General features: G+C 37.4%; 1 protein-coding gene across 13 annotated transcripts in view; it reads left to right on the top strand.

Moving 5' to 3' along the window:
• LOC131437120 (atypical protein kinase C) overlaps positions 1-21072 on the top strand; it is a 244978-nt gene that overhangs the window by 58311 nt on the left and 165595 nt on the right. For 6 of the 13 annotated variants that reach the window (XR_009230711.1, XR_009230712.1, XR_009230709.1 and 3 more), the window contains exon 1: positions 4449-5389. The exons of 2 other annotated variants lie outside the window; for them this stretch is intronic. The gene's annotated coding sequence lies outside the window, so the exon portion shown is untranslated. Of the gene's footprint in view, positions 1-4447; positions 5390-21072 lie in introns of those variants that run through there. 5 more of the 13 variants (XR_009230714.1, XR_009230713.1, XM_058606282.1 and 2 more) reach the window with 2 other exon arrangements.

Here is a 21072-nt window from a genome sequence, read left to right as displayed (position 1 = left end):
ATAATTTAGATTTGTGACTAGATAATAGACAGACGATAAAATTGCTCGATGTTTCGGACGGTTTTCATGGCTTTTAGGAAATTTAGTCGTTTTATCTTCGATGTCGTTTGTTATATGTTTATATATACATGTAACTTTAGTTTAATCATAACATCTGTCAGTTAGACACTAGCCTAACAGCATTACTATTATCTCCATTAGCATCCGACTGTTGTAATCATGTTGTCCTAACTCGAAGCTACACGTCACGGACTGTGCACGAGCTCCGACCGATGCAAAGTTTTGTTACACATGTCATTGCCACACTAAGCGCTGGTCATAATCTTATAATTAAGCTTTCATGTTGCTCAAATATATCATCCTCTTAGAGTGGGAACACATTCATTCTTGGGTAATCTTACTCTCATATTCAATTCCAGCAGCAGAGATTATCTCGAACGGAGACCGAACTCAGGCACGAACTCACTGATTATTTGTGAAAACCGCAACAATGTTGCGGGTGTTTTTCTAAAGAAACTGCGCTTTCTATGTGCACATTCCAAAAGAAGCAGCTTTCGCCAGCTGTGTAGGTACTAATTAGTGAAATTTCGATTCGCTGCAAAGATAAACTTGCTGGAAATAACACCATGATTCTATGCTCTTTGTGGCGCCCAAATACTGAACATCGAGTTACAAAGTGCTGCTTTCGCCATGCTTTGACTTTGTAGACATAGTCGGGGGCGGTTGGTCGTTTCGTTTATCATCAAAGTGCGAGAATGGAATTCTACAGTATCCGAGCCTTTTGCAGTTTTGCACTTTGCATGCACATATCAGTTGATATATTCCGTCACGATGATCTTTCTGGGATGGTAGGGTGTTTCATTATTGCACGAATGTAGCTCATGTATTTGTAGTTCAGTTATCTACTGCACTGAGCGGTGGTAAAGTGAAGGATTGTGATACATCTTTCCAAATTGAATTGAGTTGTTTTGAAGATTTTCGAACAAATTTGCTCCTGTGTTGAGTTTATTCGGATAAATGTGATGGTGAAGAGTGTGCAAAAGGGGACCATTCGGGAATGTTTCGGAATGAATCGGAAAATCTATTAATAATACTTGATAGCAGTGTTGACTTCGAGGGATTTTTAGTGTCGGTAGCACTGGTCATGCAACAGTCCTGTACACTTACGAGTCGGCTGAGAGGTCTGTTGAAACAGAAGGTCAAGTTCCGCATCAGAATATTGTACCCTGTCTTTGATTTTTGCCTTTCTCATGTAGAAAAGTTATGCAATCACTGTGAAAACCGACTTTCGAACCAAAACCCGGATGGCCGAGTGTCGTATACCATTCGACTCAGTTCATCGAGTACACAAAATGTCTGTATGTGCGTATGTGTGCGTATGTCTGCATGTAATGCTTTTTTTGCACTACTTTTTCTCAGAGATGGCTGAACCGATTTTCACAAACTCTATACGAAATTCAACAAAGCACATTGTGTGCTTCGTTCGCAAAGGCGGTGCTGTTTTCTTCTTTCGTACCAGCACGTACCGATGCGTACCGGGTTTGTATCGTCTTTTTGTATGACGATTTGAAAATTTTGACACTCATTGCCCTATATTTTTGGAAGCGGAAGTCGAATCTGGATCAAATTGCACTGTATCTTTTAAGACAAGGAGAGCTTTAGTTTGAATTAAGATTTGTGAAAATCAGTTTAAACATTCTTGAGAAATCGAAGTGAGTTCCGGAACCGGACACCAGGGGCCAGCAGTCCCTGAGTTGGTATATATATTCATCCAGTACAAGATCTGCTAGCTAGATGAAATTACCATTAGGTTTAATAAAAAATTTGCAGCTCGTTCGCCATCACTTGTAAAAATATATTTATATTCCGGGCCTCGGTCGAAATGTCGGTTTTCACAGTAATTGCATAGATTTTCTATATGAGAAAGGCAAAAACGTTTTTTCTTTGGAATTCATTTGCGAGGAGAACAATATTACGAATAACAATGAATCTAAAAATTTAAAACTTTGAAGTTGTCCCAATTAACTTCGCTAGTTTGAGAACGAATGGTTTTGCATAAATAAACTCTCCGGAAACCCCATAACTCCGGAACCGGTAGTCCGATCCAAACAATATTCAGGAATTTTGTATGGGACTACAAGACCTTTCATTTGAACCCAAGTTTGTGAAAATCGGTTCAGCCATCTCTGAGAAAAGTTAGTGCTTTATTTTAACATTTTTTTGCACATTTTACCCCATAATTCCGGAACCAGAAGTCGGATTCAAATAATATTCAGGAATTTTCCACAAGACCTTTCATTTGAATCTAAGTTTGTGAAAATCGGTTCAGCCATCTCCGAGAAAAGTTAGCGCAAAAAAACGCTACATACACACATACACACAGACATTTTGCGTACTCGACGAACTGAGTCGAATGGTATATGACACTCGGCCCTCCGGGCCTCGGTTCAAAAGTTGGTTTTCAAAGTGATTGCATAACTTTTCTATATGAGAAAGGCAAAAACAGCTGCTCAAACTCATTCGATTTGTTAGCGGGTGTCATCATTTCTTGAAGACAGTTTCATATGCTGTATCGAAATGGAAATTGTCGGAGCTAAAAAATGCTCATTCAAAACAAAATGGCGGCAATTTTTCGATTTTCGACCCTTTGTTTGCACTTTTGATAATTGTTAATAACTTTTTTTTAAATAACAATTAATATTTTTGATTGTAGTCCCGACCATAGAAAGACATCTAACGAGTAAAATGTCGTGTGGTTCATGTTGATACGTGCAATAGTTTTGGAATACGAGTGACACCCAGTTGAAAAAAAGTGGTTTCGAGAAAAAACCGAACAAAGTTATTATTCGTGACTAATCGTACCTGGGCGATCACCGTTCCCACTTTTTTCCTACCAACTTCTCGGTCGCGTTGACCCTCGGGACTAATTCTATGTCATTTCTATGAGTATTTTCTGGCAATTCACGGATTTTTATCGATTTTTTGAAAATTGGAGGAACCTGGCTTTAAATGAGAACTCTAGTTCACTCATTTCTCTAAAATAACTAGTTTGCCCTTCTCCAATTCTGGTTGGCTACCACCTCTCTGGCCTTTATTCCGCAATGGCAAGATGCCAAAGCCTACTAAACCAAAACAGAGTGTGTGTTGTTTGAGGAATGGCAACTTATGTTTTTTCAGTTTTTTCATGTCAAGTCTAGGTCCTTTTGAACCGTTACGGCATGAAGCAAAAATAGTTAGGCATACACGGATAAAAATCCATTGCTAGTGAAATTAAAAACCATTGCCGCCGGTTTCATTGCTTAGAAACAATTGCATACAACAGCATCAACAATCTGGTTTAACTTTGCTTCCAAAAATCGCTTCATCATGCAACGTTTAAAACTCCCACTATTGGGATAAACAGACATTTGCTCAGTTGGTCGAGCTGAATCGATTAGTATATGACACTTGGCCCTCGAAAAAAGCGAAAAGTTTGAGCGAATTCTGTACCTATTTTTTAAAAGGTTGAAAATTGCAAACAATTGTTATGTTTAGATACTAAACACAGATCCACAATTCACAATCTTTAAAAAATGTGTTTCGTTCTCTAAGAGCGTCAATTGATTCAATATTTTTTGTAATAACTCTACTGACACTAAAAAAGAGGATTCCTTACCAGTCGGTGTTCATGTTTAGGACAACTGACTCGCAAGACCAGTGTATGATGCTGTGAACCAACCATAACAAAAATCTCAATTCAATTTCCACAAACATTGCTATAGTCATTAATTTGAAAATCAAATACAAGGCCACATATCTGTTCGAACTTATTCTGATTTTTTGGTGCTAATCACCTAACCTGATCATAAAACCTAAGAAGCTTTTAAATGAGCAAAGTTTCTTACGTATACAACAATCCGCATCATTGTCAGTCAGCCCTCCGAAGCAGCGTATTATCAACCGAATCGTTTTTTTTTCGCCATAAAACGGCCATAAAATAGTCCCATTTCATTCTTTTTGATAGGCTCTGAAATGACCGCATCGTTGTCCCGGTAGCAAACAACTTGAAAGCCGCCCCACCCCCCGTATTCTCGTTCCGGTCGTCGTCTTGGGCTTTCATTCTCACCAAACCATACCACACAAAACAACATGCACTCTTCAGCCTCAGTGTCATTACCATACCACTTTGACAGTTTGCCGTGCAACCTGGATACGATACCTGACCCGGGAGACGGACGAATGGGGCTGCAAGGTTCTCCCGCACACGCGCCCTAAGCATCCCTCCACGCCACGCCAGGCCTAGTCCTGTGTCTGACGTCAAACCTCAGCTGACAGCTCTGTCAGAAACCCGTGGCAGTCGATGCGAGTGCGCATGTTTCACTATCGAAAGGACCTCCGGTGGTCGGTTCCCGAAGCGACTTGACGCACCATCATCCCCGTGTGCTCCATGCGGTGCTGCACAGAGGTTTGGTTGCACAGGAAGGGTAGAGCCCTGAAATGTAGAATCTATCGGACCACCCGTCAATTGGCTCACTGCATTCACCCGGAGTACATAGGTAGGATCTGTCGTGTGCCCGTGATTTCCGAATACCCATAAATCCGTTCCATCGACAGGGTGATTCGTGGTGATTGTTGTTCGGGTGTGTGTTTTGTGAAAAAAAATTACTCTCTTTCCGACGGCTACAAATTCGCTAGCAGTTTCCAACCGAAAAGGATTCGTTAGAGTCGTGCGACCTCATTCGCCTTTCTTTTTCCTGTCACTTCTGCTATAGCTCCTGGAGTTGGTGATTGTTACCCACCACCATTTCGTCGTCTTGCCCAGTGTTTTAGAACCGCTAGGAAAATTACAATAGAAAAGTTCGAAATCGTAGCGAATGGTGAGCAGACTGGGAAGTGCAAACGAAAGAATCCAGTCCGTGCGGAAGAAAATCCCTCTGCCGCAGTGTATAGTGCCATTGGGCTAAGCTTTTCCCACACCCAGTTTTTCGGAAAAATTGTGTTGAGCAATGCAGCAGCAGCAGTGAACGGTGGGGTGGGAGATGGAAGGCCGAAAAAGGTCAACTCCTCGAAAATCAAAAATCGCCTGAAACTAGAATAGTGCAAAACAAGAAAAAGGATACACGAAAATCGAGGACGAGTCACAACGTGTGTGTTTGGCACAGAAAGAAAAAAGTGTCGTCACGCCTCGGCACGAAGCTGGCAGATGTATAACGAGCATTCGTTATTGAGTTCTACGAAGTGATTGTGTCACGAGAAAAAAAAACAACTATTGTTCGCATATCGGTACGGGAAAGCGAAACACTGCGCGGGGACACAGACCTATCCAGTGATATCAGGGAATCAACGGCGGGAACGGATGGCGCCCCCAGTCCAAGGGATCTGTTAGTTGTGGGTTTGGTTTTTAAATTAAGTAAGTTTGAGGTATTGCTAACCAAACCTTTGAAGACAGCTACAAAATTATTAGAAGGATGAAAACCGGAGAACAGTTGAGATACTTCATATTTGTACTTAATTTTCACGGGAATACGACGGAGTTGCAAGAAAACAGATGGTGGGCGTGGGATATGATGTGTTTTTTCTAGAATACAGTGAGTACTGCGAGACGAGCGAGAGGAACCCACCCACGTTCAAAGGAACGCTTTTCGTCGGTTTCATTTCAAAGTCATAGCCTAGTAAGTCGTTGGAAAAAATAGTTTGTCGGCGGAATTTCCGTATTTGTTGCTGTTATTACGTTATATTGCTACCGGCACGTGGGACGAACAACAAGTTCCATTAAATGTGATACTTTATCTACGAGAGCTTGTTTAATTTTATTTTCTCTGCGCAACAGAACACTATGCGTTTATTTATTTAAAATAAAGTAAAGGCGCAACACCATGCGTTTATTTATTTAAAATAAAGTAAAGGCGCATGGATGGCAAACGTAAAAAAAAAACAAATTTAGAAACTGGCTTCACAGAAATTGTTGGTAATTGAACATTTTCAATCGAAGAGAAAATTTAGCTTCCAAGAATTAGAAAAGTCAAACTGCTTTTAGTCTATAAAACTGTGAAAAACAGAAGAGTCGGTAGTTTTCCGGAATTTTGGTGGTAAAAACACATGCAGAATGAATCGCATTAGTTTGCTTCATCACAGGAACAATTGAAAATGGTTTTGTACAACTACATACGACTACCACTATTCTAGAGCTAATCTACCGATTGAGACTTTCTTTCCGATTAATGAGAAACTTTTGACAAATCAACCTACGCAGTTCCTACGACTGGTTTCGAACAATTCCAACTAACATTTCAACAGACCAAATTGACGAACATGTTTTTTGCTTTTCTCATATAGAAAGGTTATGCAATCACTGTGAAAACCGACTTTCATATACTCAGTTCGTCGAGTACGCAAAATGTGTGTGTGTGTGTGTGTGTGTGTGTGTGTGTGTGTGTGTGTGTGTGTGTGTGTGTGTGTGTGTGTGTGTGTGTATGTGTGTGTGTGCACTAACTTTTCTCGGAGATGGTTGAACCGATTTCACAAACTTAGATTCAAATGGTGGTCCTATACAAAATTCCTGAATATTATTTGGATCCGACTTCCTGTTCCGGAGTTATGGGGTAAAATGTACAAATCCGATTAGATTCAAATTAAAGGTCCTGTGGTCCCATACATAATTCCTGTATTTCGTCCGGTTCCGACTTCCGGGGTATAGGGTAAAGTGTGTAAAAAAATCTATACCATCACTGAAAAGGGATAGTTTTTATCAGTAGACGGTCGAACAAAGCGATTTCGGTTTTAAGAATCGAAGAAAATTATTTTGAAGAATACCACAGTATTATATATTAGAGTATTATTGAAATGAGAAAGGTATCATTACATAACTAGGTGGATTAAAACAGGTTTTACCTTTTTTATATAAATAAAAAATAGGTATAGAATTCGCTCAAACTTTAGAAAAAAATTTTCGAGCCCGGAGGGCCGAATGTCATATACCAATCGGTTCAGCTCGACGAACTGAGCAAATGTCCGTGTGTGTATGTGTGTTGTCAATAAAGATGTCGCGATCTCAGAGATGGCTGAACCGATTTGAATCAAACTAGTCGCAAATAAAAGGTCTTCCCGTCACCCAGAACGCTATTGAATGGTTTTGAGATAGGATGTTTACTTTTTGGCTTATACGAAGTTTTATGTCAAAATTTTCAGTTTTTTGACAGTATCTGTCACAATTGACCTTGAAAACAGAATATGTTTTCAGACTTAGATTCGGCACGGTAATCCGTCCATTTTTAACGGAGATATCAAAATTTTTGTGTAAGCGACTTTTGCCCCTATTCCAGCAGTAGACGTTTTGAGCGCTGTATGGCAAAGAAATTCTTGGGAGCAACGTAAAACACGATTTTTTATACTGTTACATACAATTGTTTCTAAGTACCACTGTGTACAGCATCCTTTTTCATGACATTTTGCCTCGGACCGATTTTAGCACGGTTCGTTTTTGTCAACATAATCGTTCGAATATGACATATGTAAACCAGATGATGGCAGAATTTTCGAGTTGAAAGCAATTCCATAATTATATTGTATTAAAGTACTTACATAAATAAATGCTGGAAGAACATAACACCCATATACCATTCGAATCAGTTCGTCAAGATCAGCAAATGCGTGTGTGACAAATAATTTTTAAATAATTTTTCTTGGAGATGACTCAACCTTTTTCTACAAACTCAGATTCATATGAAAAGTCGTATGCTCCCGAATAAGGTTCCTGAATTATATTTGGTACCGACCTCTGGTTCCGGAACTACAGGATGATATGTGAAACGAAATTAAAATTGTGTAACTCATTTTTCTCGTAGATGGCTGAACCGATCTAAGATTCAAATGAAATCTAAGAATCATCTAAAATTCAAATGAAAAATTTTAAGATCCTATAAAACATCTTGCTTTACAGCCAGATCCAACTTCCGGTTTAGGGGATACTGGGTGATTAGTATAAAAGTGGTATTCAGTTTTCGATTCGGATTTAATTCGCACTACGATTGCTCAAAGATGTTTATATTAGGTGTACAACTTAGCTTCCGCAGTTTTTTTTTCCAAAATTTAAAGCTTTATTGCGAAAAAGTGCTTACAGATGTATTATTCAAAATATTGTCCGTCGCTAGCGACAACTTTCTCCCATCTTTCCGGAAATTTTCGGATCCCGGCTCGAAAAAAGGAGTCCTTTTTTGACGCTATCCATTAAGCAATCCATTTATCCAACTTTTCGAAGGATTGAAAATGTTTATCTGCCAGGCCGTGTGCCATTGAACGGAATAGGTGGAAGTCAGAAGGGGCGACTGGGGAATACGGCGGGTGGGGCAAGTCTTCCCATTTCAGCGTTTCCAGGTACTTTTTAACCACTTTTGCGACGTGAGGCCGAGCATTGTCGTGTTGGAGGATGACTTTGTCATGTCGCTCTTGATATTGTGGCCGCTTTTCTTTTAGCGCGCGACTAAGGCGCATCAGTTGCGTTCGGTAGCGATCTCCTGTGATGGTTTCACCCGGTTTTAAGAGTTCGTAGTGAATTGTTATTCATCTTTGAAGGTTTTTTCTCTTCCACCATCATGTTTGTCTTCGACATCGAAATCACCATTTTTAAAAAGTTAAAACCACTCCCGACACGTTCTTTTACTCAGAGCAGCATCATCGTAAGTTTCTGAAAGCATTCGATACGCTTCAGTTGCATTTTTTTTCGAATTGTAACAGAAAAGTAAAACTCCCCGCAAATGGCGAGAATTGGGTACATAAACAGACATTTTCGAGCGTGAATAATACGAAAACAAGAACAACTGTCACTGAAATCTATGCATTTTAACCAGCCTCAGCCGGTACAGCCACCTATCGGAAAACGGCGAAAGCAAAGTTGTACATCTGATACTGATTTTCAAACATTTTGAAACAAATGTAAACTATACAGCTACTCAGGTGAATTTATCTGTATTCGGTTACACCGATTTTCGAATCCCGGTTCCAGTATCGAATCGTTTCTCAAAGCTCAATCGTTTTCTCAAAAATAGCCAGATAGACAAAAACAAAATTATTTAATTTTGTCCAATTCTGTCTTCCTATTTTAAATTTTGAAAATTCAAACCAAATAAAGGATGACAATCCCGAGATGCTTTAAAGTTGGACCCAAAACTATTGCAATTTTTTTGTCATATGGTCATACGAATCGGTTTGGCTTATGCTGGTTCCTGAATCCCGGCTCTGGAAGTACCTTAAATAACCGTAAACTCTAAAGTGGAACTTACTTCGACATGTTATGGAATGTTCAATCGATGTTCACACTTTTAGATTCTAATTCGATCCGATTTGCAGTCTTGACATTACAGAATAATGAATTATTAAAACCTCAAATTCCCGCCTAAAACGACGGTCATTGAAATAATGTCATAGGAGCTGAAACACCGAAGAATATTCATGCAAAAAACACATGCGGATTGATTAAAAAAAGGTATCATCTGGGTGAAATAAGCACGTTTTTTACCTTTTTATATATATATAAAAAATAGGTATAGAATTCGCTCAAACTTTCGAAAATTTTTCCGAGGCCCGGAGGGCCGAATGACATATACCAATCGATTCAGCTCGACGAACTGAGCAAAACTGAGTCTGTGTGTGTGTCTGCATGTGTGTTGTCAACTAAGAGGTCGAGATCTCAGAGATGGCTGGACCGATTTTGATCAAACTAGTCGCAAATGAAAGGTCTCCCCGTCACCCAAAACGCTATTGAATGGTTTTGAGCTCGGATGTTTACTTTTTGAGTTATTCGAAGTTTTATGTCAAAATTTTCAGTTTTTTGACAGTATCTGTCACAATTGACCTTGAAAGCAGAATATGTTTTCAGACTTAGATTCCGCACGATAATACCTATTCAACAAGCCATAGATTGTTGAAATCCGTCCATTTTTAACGGAGATATCGAAATTTTTGTGTAAACGACTTTTCCCCCTATTCCAGCAGTAGGAGTTTTGAGCGCTGTATGACAAAGCAATGCTTGGGAGCAACGGAAAACACGATTTTTTATTCTGTTACATACAATTGTTTCTAAGTACCAAAAAGACTGTGTACAGCATCCTTTTTCATGACAATTTGCCTCGGACCGATTTTAGCACGGCTCGTTTTTGGCAACATAATCGTTCGAATATGACATATATAAACCAGATGATGGCAGATTTTTTTTAATTATATTGTTTTAAACTACTTACAGCAATAAATGCTGGAAGAACATAACATCCATATACCATTCGAATCAGTTCGTCGAGATCAGCAAATGCATGTGTGACAAATAATTTCACTAAATTTTCTCTGAAAATTTCTTTTCTGCAAATTCAGATTCATACGAAAATTCGTATGCTCCCAAACAAAGTTCCTGAATTATGTTTGGTTCCGACCTCTGGTTCCGGAACTACAGGATGATATATGAAACGAAATCAAAATTGTGTAACTCATTCTTCTCGTAGATGGCTGAACCGATCTAAGATTCAAATGAAATCTAAGAATCATCTAAGATGCAAATGAAAAGTTTCAAGATTCTTTAAAACATCTTGCTCTTCAGTCAGATCAAACTTCCGGTTTCGGGGATACAGGGTGATTAGTATAAAAATGTCTATTCCACATAAATTAATCAGGTTTATCGGGTTAGCAGATTTGGATAGTCGATAAAAAAAATTAACTTTTTTCAGTTTTAGTGGTATTCAGTTGTCGATTCAGAAGGCACCTAAAAATTTAATTCGTGCTATGATTTTCCAAAGATGTCTTCACTGATTTTCAAATATTTTAAAACAAATGTAAACTATACAGCTATTCAGGTGAATTTATCTAACTTCGGTCATACCGATTTTAGAATTCCGGTTCCAGTATAAAATCGTTTCTCAAAGCATAATCGTTTTCTCAAAAAAGCCTAATCAGATTTCAGAAACAAAAATTCAAATTGAATTAAACTTATATACAAAATTAATTAGTTTTATACATACATACAAAAATTAATGAATTTTATCCAATTAAGCTTCAAAGTTGTACTCAAAACTGTAATTTATTCGTCATATGGCCATACGAATCGGTTTGGGTTATGCTGGTTCCTGAATACCGGCTCTGGAAGTACCTTAAATTACCGTAAACTCTAAAGTGGAACTTACATATCATGGCAGGTTTAATCGATTATCACACTTCTAGATTTTAATTCGATTGTATTTGCAGTTTCGACATTACAGAGTAATGAGTGATTACAATCTCAAATTGTCGCTTAAAACGACGGTCATTAAAATAATGTAATGAAAACTTAAACACCGAAGAATATTCATGCAAAAAACACATGCGGATTGATAAAAAAAGGTATCATCTCACTGCTAGGTGGATTAATCACGTTTTTTTTTCATTTAAACTACTCTGAATAAGTGCAGATACTGATAAAATGTTAAAATAAACTCATGGCGGCAAAACGATTTGAATTTTTCAGTGAAAAATTTTAATTGGATGCTCAGTTACAAGTACTAATTGTGGGCTTACAGCACTAAAGACTGCTCTAGAAAGTCTGGACGCATCATTCAAAAGCGTTGGATATTTAATTTTGTTGGATATTAGACTAGATTATCAACATTTACTATCTAGCGATTGAAGTCTAACTGGCGCATCTTTCTACGAACACTCTTCACTAGACTCAGCACAGAATTCTTGACTTCACGTTGGTTATACAATCTCTGTGAAAACCGACTTTTTCACCGACACCCGGAGAACCGAGCGTCGTATACCATTCGGATCAGTTCATCGAGTACGCTAAATGACTGTGTGTATGTGACATTTTTGAGCACTCAATTTTCTCGAAATTGCCTGAAACGATTTTCACTAACTCAGATTCGGTCTTACATTCCATTCAAAATTTTTAACGTGGCCTCTGGTTCCAAAATTACAGGGCGAAGTGTGTTAAAATGTTATACCATCACTTAAAGTGGCGAAGCGAATATTTTTAACGAAATTCTAAATACCTATATCTCAAAATTATTCCAATGTATCGTCTTTGTCAGCATAAGGTCAAGCAAACCTAGTCCGGCTATCCAGGTTCCTGGTTTTCGAACTGGCAATAGTTGAACTAGCTTCGTTGTCTCAGAGAGGCCCAACTGGTCTGAGAGTTGTTTCATTTTGTTGGTTATACTACTTGACGCGCATACAAAATTTTTCGTTATCTCTCAATATTTAAGGAATACGATATTATTATATATGAGAATATTAGACAGTAGGACAGTAGGAAAGTAGGTTTTTGCTAACATTCTTTGGTGTATATTTCGCTGTTCATCGAAGCAGTTGTGATGAGAGGTTCGTAAATGAGCAATGGCAAACTTTTGTGGCTGCATTAAGACTACGAACCTCTTCATCACAACTGCTTCGATTTGTTCTGAAAGCATGACGTATGCCGGTACTAATATGTGATTAGGATATATCGTACGATAGGCTCTTTCGAAAGTTGCAAAATATAGGGCTCATCACACGTTTTTTAGGCGTTGAATTCAAGAGTTTTGTATGAAATTTCATAAATCGGGTTTTCATCTATGAGATCCTATCAATTATTGTGTACATGAATGTTATAGAGTCAAGCAATGAGCATTCGTAACATTCGCAAGGGCCTGCTGTACGATATATCCTCTTCACATGTGGGTATGAAATTGTGGTGTTAGAAGGAATTGGCTTTACCGAAGAACGATTCTACCAGATTCTATCATTTTCAAGCTTAAGCATACTATCTGGAAAGGATCTGGCATTTTCAACTACATAAATTAACATAACCGAATTAGAGGAGTAGATTCCTAGTGTGAATAAGTTTTGATAAAGATTGATTTTCCAAGTAACCTTGGAAAGATTGCGTTAACGGTAGCCTTGTAAAATTATGAGTAATGACGTTTTTGATTTTATTTTGCACTACACCGGTGCAGTGGTACACGAAGGCATGAATAATCGAAAAAAAAATAAACCTATTCCATTGCACAGAGCTACACCAATATTTTGATGAGTGCTACATCTGTGGTATCGATGCAGAAAAAGTGTAGCACTGGTGTAGTGCAATTGGCAAAAACGAACGGTTTCAGTGCATCCTTAGTTACACAGGTGTAGTGCAATTTAAAAACGAAAACGCCAAAAGAAAATGCAAAAATTATCAACAGAAAAGGTGGTAAAATCAGGATAGAACTGTTTTTATTTGGATGAAGCTTTGCACAGTTTTTCAGTATGCAAAACCTTTTTTTTAATGGATGTAGAAAACAATTTGACTCTATACTGATTTTTAAATAAAGTAATATTTCGAAAACGGCTACTTCTAGGAGAAAGTAACATGAGACAATGAAGGAAAAAATGTTGAATCATGGTCTATTGTTTGAACGACTATTTTTCAATAGAAATTTAAAACTAGTGAAATGCTTAAAAGTATTTCAGCTCAAGCTTTATTACCTTTTAAATCACACTAATCAAATTGACACCAAATGTGAATTATAATTTAAGTTTAAATTAAAATTTGAAGGGACCTTTCCGAATTTGATGTTCTCGGTTAATATTGATTCGTAAAAAAACTATTTTTCAATTTATGTTTTTTTTTTTTTGGAAAACACGATCGATTTCCAAGAACTTGCCTTTTTTGTACCATTAACAGGTTCCGAGCTACAGTTATATGAAAAAATAGCATACAAAAAAAACGTATTTTTTAATGTCATTCTTGAGTCTAATTGATCTCTCCATTCGTGATTAACAAATGGGTCGAGATATTGAAGAGGACTCTTAGTGTCACTAGTATCGCAGCACCAGCCATGCAACGGTTCTGTATGTTCTGAATTGGTGACGAAGTTTGTTAACTCCTTAACGCTCATGGGGAAAAAATTTTTCCCTTCTATTAAAATCGTTATTGACTTTTCAATTATTATTAAAGCGATGTTTTTTTACTGAATGCTAAAAAAAATTATTTCCAAGTATTTTTGAACGAATGAAAAAAATAACTGTCAATCTTTATTGCACTAAAACAGTTTGTGCAAAACAACGTATAGAAAATAGAACACATAATAAATGCAACGTCCACTTGTGCTAAACAAGTACACCAAATCGTTTCGTAGAAAACCATTACTAACTATTTATTTGACTATTCTGATAATTATATCAATTAAAGCAATATATTAAATTACGATATATGTTAATAAACCCAACTCGACGTTTATTTATTTCTGATGATCGTAGGGAAAAATATTTCCCATGAAATTATAGGAAACTTATGCACCCTGCTATGTTTTTCTGGTGATATTCTCTTGCTTTACACCCACAGTAGCTAAAAAATATTGTGTTGTACTGACATATTTCGTCCTGGTCGTAAAAGGGTTAAAACAGAAGATAAAACTCCCCGAAAGGAATGTAGTACCAAGGCTTTGCTTCATGTTGAAGACGTGTGCAAAGTTTCATTTTAATTGGAGTACGTGCAATCTGATGGCATTTCTGGAATTCCTCAAGAACGGAAAATAATCCTCTGAATAAGTGTCCTCTAATTGCCTGATTTGATTAAATTTAAAAAGACTTTTATTGTTTTAAGTAGCCTTCAAAAAGGCAAAAAACTACTCTATGTGATCGGTAAAAACTAAAACTAACGCACCAGTTGCTGTGAAATACATGACGTTGTCAAAGCAGTTTGTAAGCAAGTGAATGAAAGCAATGCATGGAATAGGCGATATATATCTTAAACCTTTTGAACCGAAAGTGCCAAACTCGCTATTTACATTTACTTTTTAAAGAGCCACAAACTATTTTCTTATCAAAAATAAATAGAACTTAAAAAAAGTTTTTTTTCTGATAAGAGACTAATTAATTATTTGGATTGACTCAATCAAAGTGACTTTCGTTATTATTTGTGTTAACAATATTTGCTATAAATGTTAGAGTAGTTTCGTTTATTTTGAACTGCTGAAATCTATCATCATATCCATCTATTATACTGAAGTAATTCGTGTCAACAGATGCACTGGTTTTAAAGAAATATTGCTTTAGAAGTTGAAAAGAAAAAATTCGCTTTGAATTCTCCTTCAAAATAATTGATTTTTTTTTTCGAAGCGAACCAATGCTTCTATCAAAACAAAGGCTGAATGTTCTTTACTTACAGTTTTATTGCGTTTTCGCTTAAAATAAAATCCATGCCAATTCTGAATGCAACTGCTGTCAAATTTGTGCCATATCTTCAAATAACTACTTAGGGTTGTAGCTGTATTAGTTTCAGTTTTCTTCAAGCGAAAATGATACTCGATTCAACTTAATAAATTTAGCATAGCACACTTTGAATTAATTTCGCTGTTCGGTAATTTTTCGACGAAAACTTTCGGTGAATTTTAGAAAAAATCAATATGTTTTACATAAATTATACGAGTTTTTACAGACCGGTCAGTTGATTAGTTTAATACACGTGTTTTTAGAGAATTATTTTAAATAATTTTCAAGTTTTAAGGTTAATCTGGATAATCAGCGAGTACGGTAGAAAACAGCATAAAATGTATAATCAAATTACAGTTACCAAAGTACTGTGAATTTGATAAACAATGCCATTTAACTGTTAAACTGTAACACTGTAACTTTAATAGAGACGCATGGTTGATTGTTAATTTATTTCTAGAAAAACTCATATCTCGAGCTTTCGCACATTGTTAAAAAATATACAACCGAAACACTTCAACGTGTCCATTTGTAAATAAAAAAATTGGTGGTAACAAAATCGTAAGAGTGCAAAAATATGTTTGAAAATGTTGCAAGAAATACACCTTCCAAAAACATTTTTTTATATCGTTTATTTATACCCGTCTTTAACCTAGTTACGATCGTTCGCCGGGTCCCAAAAAATTTTAAACCTTCCTAACAATGCCTAAAACATCAGATTTTTACAAATTTTTCGAGCTGTTGCTTCAAAAATTAAATAAAATGAAAATCAATAGATCCTAACTCCGTCAACATGGCAGATGAAGGGTTGAAATTTTGGGGAAATTCTCTCCTGTGTAAGCTATCAAATATGGCATAGCGATTTGAATTTCAATTGAGAGGAGATTTCATATTTTTCTGTGTAACTTTCCAAGATAGTGGAATTTTTTCAATCATTCGTCATTCTATAATTTAGAGTGGTTAAGACATTTTTCATTGAGAAATGTTTTTTTTTTCATTCAAGTACGAAACAAAACTTTTTTTTAGCGTTTTCGAACATCAAACATATCTGGCCAACCTAGACTACTCCAAAGAGTTGCTATTTAACACCTCGTCAAAGTCCTTGGTAGGGGATGTCTCTAAAACAAGGATTCGGAACTTGTTCTCATTTACAGACAATATGAACAACGAAAAAATCAATTAAAAATCAATCTTAGTATCAATTAAATGCTTAATAATCACTTGGAATAAAAAATAACGGCCGACTTCATAAAAGCCAATCATATAGCTATTTATAAGTTTTGTTACCGCATTGGTAACGGTTTGTGCTAAGTGCACATTACTATTTCCCAATTTTTACGTATCGTTTTCGGTTTGTTAGTGCATTAGCAGTTTATGTTAAATTGCTTACATAGCTTATCGATTCAACATGAACCGCTAAGCAAACGTAAATTAATGACATTAATCACACGACACGTAATTCAAAGATACTTTGAAATAGACATCAATTGAAACACTAATTTGATTGAAAACCATCATTGATGTCAAAGTAAATTAGAATGCCTTGATTTTTCAACGAATCATACAACATATTTTAATTTACGCTTAGTTTTGCTTTTAAAGTAAATTGAAAAGTAATGATCTGAGGAGTAACTTTATATTCAATTTACTGCTCCAAATATGTGCGTTAAAATAAATGTAAATATTTTTATCTGTGTAGTAGATTTGTTCAAATTTTGGTTTTCATTTTCATAGGAAATATTCGAAGTTCGGAATTTTAACCAGAATTCCTCGCGATTTCCAATTAAAAAATATTAAAATCGTTTGGAGTGGAAAATTTCAAATATTAGCATAATCTCTCTACGTACCGTTTATCACTTCATCGCCATTCATTCGGCACCCGGTACTCGCTCGGGCAACCACTAGACCGGACGGAAGAACGGTAGGACACACCGAAGTTAGCTAGCCTCGAGTGCCGGGCTAAAATGGACGGAAATATTTTAATTACCGTAATGGTACTTATTTGTTGCTAATGCCGTCGCCTTCGTCCACATTTAACTTGTTTCCCGGCAAAGACACCGAAGGGCATCTATGTAAGTCATTAGTACTAATAATGATGCGGAAATTCCGCACTTTTCATCGCAAAGTATTCACCTGTACTGGTTGGTGCAGGCATCATAGGCTTCAACACGGATATAGCTTCCTTTTTCTCGGGATCCGATATGACCGTCCTCCGGACAGTTTTAAATTCGATTTCATTTGATCGCTCTACGGTGCTTCCGAAGAGTGGTACTCACTGTGGAGGCGCCTAGCTTTCGCACATGTTTCGGCGGAGACGGTTTGTCTCCTGTCGTCTACAGAACCAATATGGATCAGGTCGGAATGTAAAATATTTTCTACCTTTCGTCGCAATATATAACCCTCTCGACAGATAGGCGCCCCTAAATATTTAACATCCATTTTACATTTCTAAGCACGTTGTAAATTTTTATTTTTCCCACCAGCACTCGTCTTTGCAGGAAGATAAAGATCTTTTCGCTTTTCGCTAGCGTTGACTACAAAAACCGACACAACAACAAAAGGGCGCACGGTTCGCAGCCAGCTTCGGTTTCGCTGGTGGTATCCCGAAACGAAATATTTTATTACTAACGGTGAGTGGTAGACATTCTTCCAGCCAGCCTTTTTACAACTTTCCTCCACCGGTCGCAGAGGAAAGGATCACATCGGCGAGAATAATTCGGCTCACTCACCACCACTCCATAACTGGATGGAAAAGTTTTCACATTCTATCGAAGCGCGGTACCCAGCAAGATAGATGATAAACTAGTGTGACATCCTGCTGCTTGCTCCTATTGAGAGACTAAGCAAGATAAATAGAAGAACGGAATTGGAAATGGGTTTGAAGTCTTGTGGGTTCACCACATCTCATAATCATCTGTTAGACGAGTGTAGTTTTTTTTTATTATTTGCTTTCGACAGCTTGGCTCGCTGTTGATAAGCATACTCATATTACTGATCCGAAAGAGTTGTTCACGTACTCTGGCGACTGTAGATTTCGGAACTGTAAATTTTGCAAAGTGAAAATGCTCAAATAATACTGGGTTATGAATTGCTTTACGTGGGTCACATGTGTACATGACAATTTGTCGAAAAATTTCTGAATTTGAATTCAACCAACATAACATCACGAATGGCAGCTAGCGAAGTAAACTTGCGACGGATGCGAAAGCAACTTTCTCAATTATTTCCGAAAAAAAAGTTCTCAGGAAACGTTTTTCGCAGTTGGGGCATTGTGTTTTTTTTTGCGTAGATACAGGTAAAATGGATGATCCGAAAGTTGTCATAGCGGTTTCGAATTTAAAACCCATTTGCAAATAGCACACCTAAAGTGACTAGTATTACTTTCCAACGACGAAGGCCACATGTCACAGTTGATTTGTTGATTACTCCGGACACTGGTTAAAGTCTTCTGCAAACAGGACGAGTTTTGCGCATGAGTTCTTTTGTTGTTGTTCTTGGGTCGTTCAGACGAAACTGTGTAAACCGAAACAATCGCGTGATTAGAAATACCCACACCGGTAATGAGAGAACGGCATTTCGGGGCCCTTCTTTGCCCGGGAACAATCACAAATCAAGCATTCATTTCAAGTTACCTCTCTGCCAGCGGTTCGTTGCAGTATTATTCGCTATATTTAGCCCATGCTAAATTCCTAGCTCGGTACCGAAACACATCCGTGAAATGTCGGACTGTGTCGGATAATATTACCGGGACTGTGCTATTTGCTCATCGGTTATGGCTTCGAGCTGGATAAGTGAGGCAATAGAGATTACAGCAAAGACGCTAATGCTGCTGCTAACCATTACGGCTCTGGGGAACTGACCAAGGGATGATAATTTATGTTGACGGACCATGGAAATGTCCATTGTTTCATGGGTTCCGAGTGTGCTCGGTGGAGGACTATGATTCTGTTCCGTGTGTCTTTGGCGCAGAGGGTATGAAGAAAGCCGATTCATTACATATTGCTAATGCATCGATGAGTCTTTGATGAAGGGAAAAAATCAATTGATAGTTCCCATATTTCCATAGCCTGTTATAAAATTTTATCCGCAACCAGCTTCCGGTTTCAGAATAACAGAGTAAAATGTAAAAAAAGGAACTTTGCTTCAATGTATTATTTATTAAGACTTAAGGTAGGTGTTCAGTTACAAGTGAGGACTTTTCAGCCCTATTATATACATGATTTGTTTATTATTATTAAGACATCATTTGCTTCCGCAATTCTGTGATTTTTTGTAGGGGAAATTATAAACCTAACTTACTAACTAATACAGAGAGCGAATCCATTCAAATTAAGATTGCATCGATTTCTGTCGGAACATTATGTGATATTACATCCAACGGTTCTATATTTGTGAGTCTGTTTAACTCATTTGCACCAAACCAGGGAGGGCGCTTAGAAATCATTTTCAGATTTTTTTTGGTTTGAGAAAAGAAGCTCTGGGCTTATGAGGAAAGAGAATTAATTGCATTATTGCTGCATCACTGATTATATTGAAGCTTCTTTGTGGACTACAGATCAATTGTAAATTTCAGCCTGTGACTTGTTTCGTCACAAAGTAGAGGTTTCTGACAACCAATGGGTAGATTTGGAGGATCAGAAGTGAAAATATTAGAACTACGCTCGAACCTTGATGAACACTTGCTCGTACGGGTAGCCATTCAGATTTACAATTCTTATAGCTAACCTGGAGAGTACGATCAGTTAAATAATTTTGGATCAAATAAATAGTAAACTGTAAATCAGACATTTCTGCTTTTAAACTCTTTTACCGAACACTGTCGAATGCTTTTTCTATGTCAAAAAGAGCAAGTCCAATGGATAACCCAGAATATTTGGTTGTTTTTATCGTGTTCTTTACTCCAACTAGTTGATGAGTAGTTGAATGTTCATACGAAATCAAAGCTGCTCTGCCAAAAAAAAAATCTCAATTCTCAATAGAAACTTGTGACGGATTGATCGTTCGGGAGAATAATGTTCTGGTTTTATAACTGTTTATTTCGATAGATGACGAATTATAAAAATCCTGCGAAGGTATAACATTAGTTCAACTGAATGGTGTAGTGAATTGACAACTTACATTTAGTGTCTCCTAAATGATTGAACAATCCTAGCCGATCATCAATTGAACTCCTAATTGCGATTCAAATTTCAATACGCGTATTCTACGTCTCGATTTATATATCAGGTGTACAACTTTGCTTCCGCCGTTTTTCGATTAGTGGCTGTACCGGCTGAGGCTGGTCAAAATACATAGATGAAAATGCCTTTAAAGTGAGTGTGTACAGTGCCTAACGAATTGTCATCGCCGTTTCAGTGATAGTTGTTCTTGTTTTCGTATTATTCACGCTCGAAAATGTCTGTGTATGTGCCCAATTCTCGCCATTTGCAGGAAGTTTTACTTTTCTGTTACAATTCGAAAAATATGCTTGATGAAGATTCGTGCCAAACCCAAGAAGAGCTTGCCGAATCGTTGGGAGTGAGACAGCAAGTCATTTCAAAACGTCTCAAGGCCCTGGGTATGATTCATAAAGAAGGAAACTGGGAGCCGTACGAGTTGAAACCGAGGGACATCGAGCGCCGTCTATTTGTATGTGAGCAACTGCTTCGAAGACAAAATCGTAAGGGGTTTTTACATCGAATCGTAACCGGTGGTTCGATACGATAATCCTAAACGCAGAAAATCATGGGGAAAGCCCGGGCATGCTACTTCGTCGAAGGCAAAACCGAATATTCACGGCGCTAAGGTGTTGATTTGTATTTTGGTGAGATCAGCTCGGTGTGATTTACTACGAGCTCTTAAAACCGGGTGAAACCATCACAGGAGATCGCTACCGAACGCAACTGATGCGCCTTAGTCGCG

The sequence above is a fragment of the Malaya genurostris genome, chromosome 3, assembly GCF_030247185.1.
Source record: "Malaya genurostris strain Urasoe2022 chromosome 3, Malgen_1.1, whole genome shotgun sequence".
NCBI classification, from domain to species: domain Eukaryota; kingdom Metazoa; phylum Arthropoda; class Insecta; order Diptera; family Culicidae; genus Malaya; species Malaya genurostris.
This window is presented reverse-complemented; position numbering and strand designations above follow the sequence as displayed.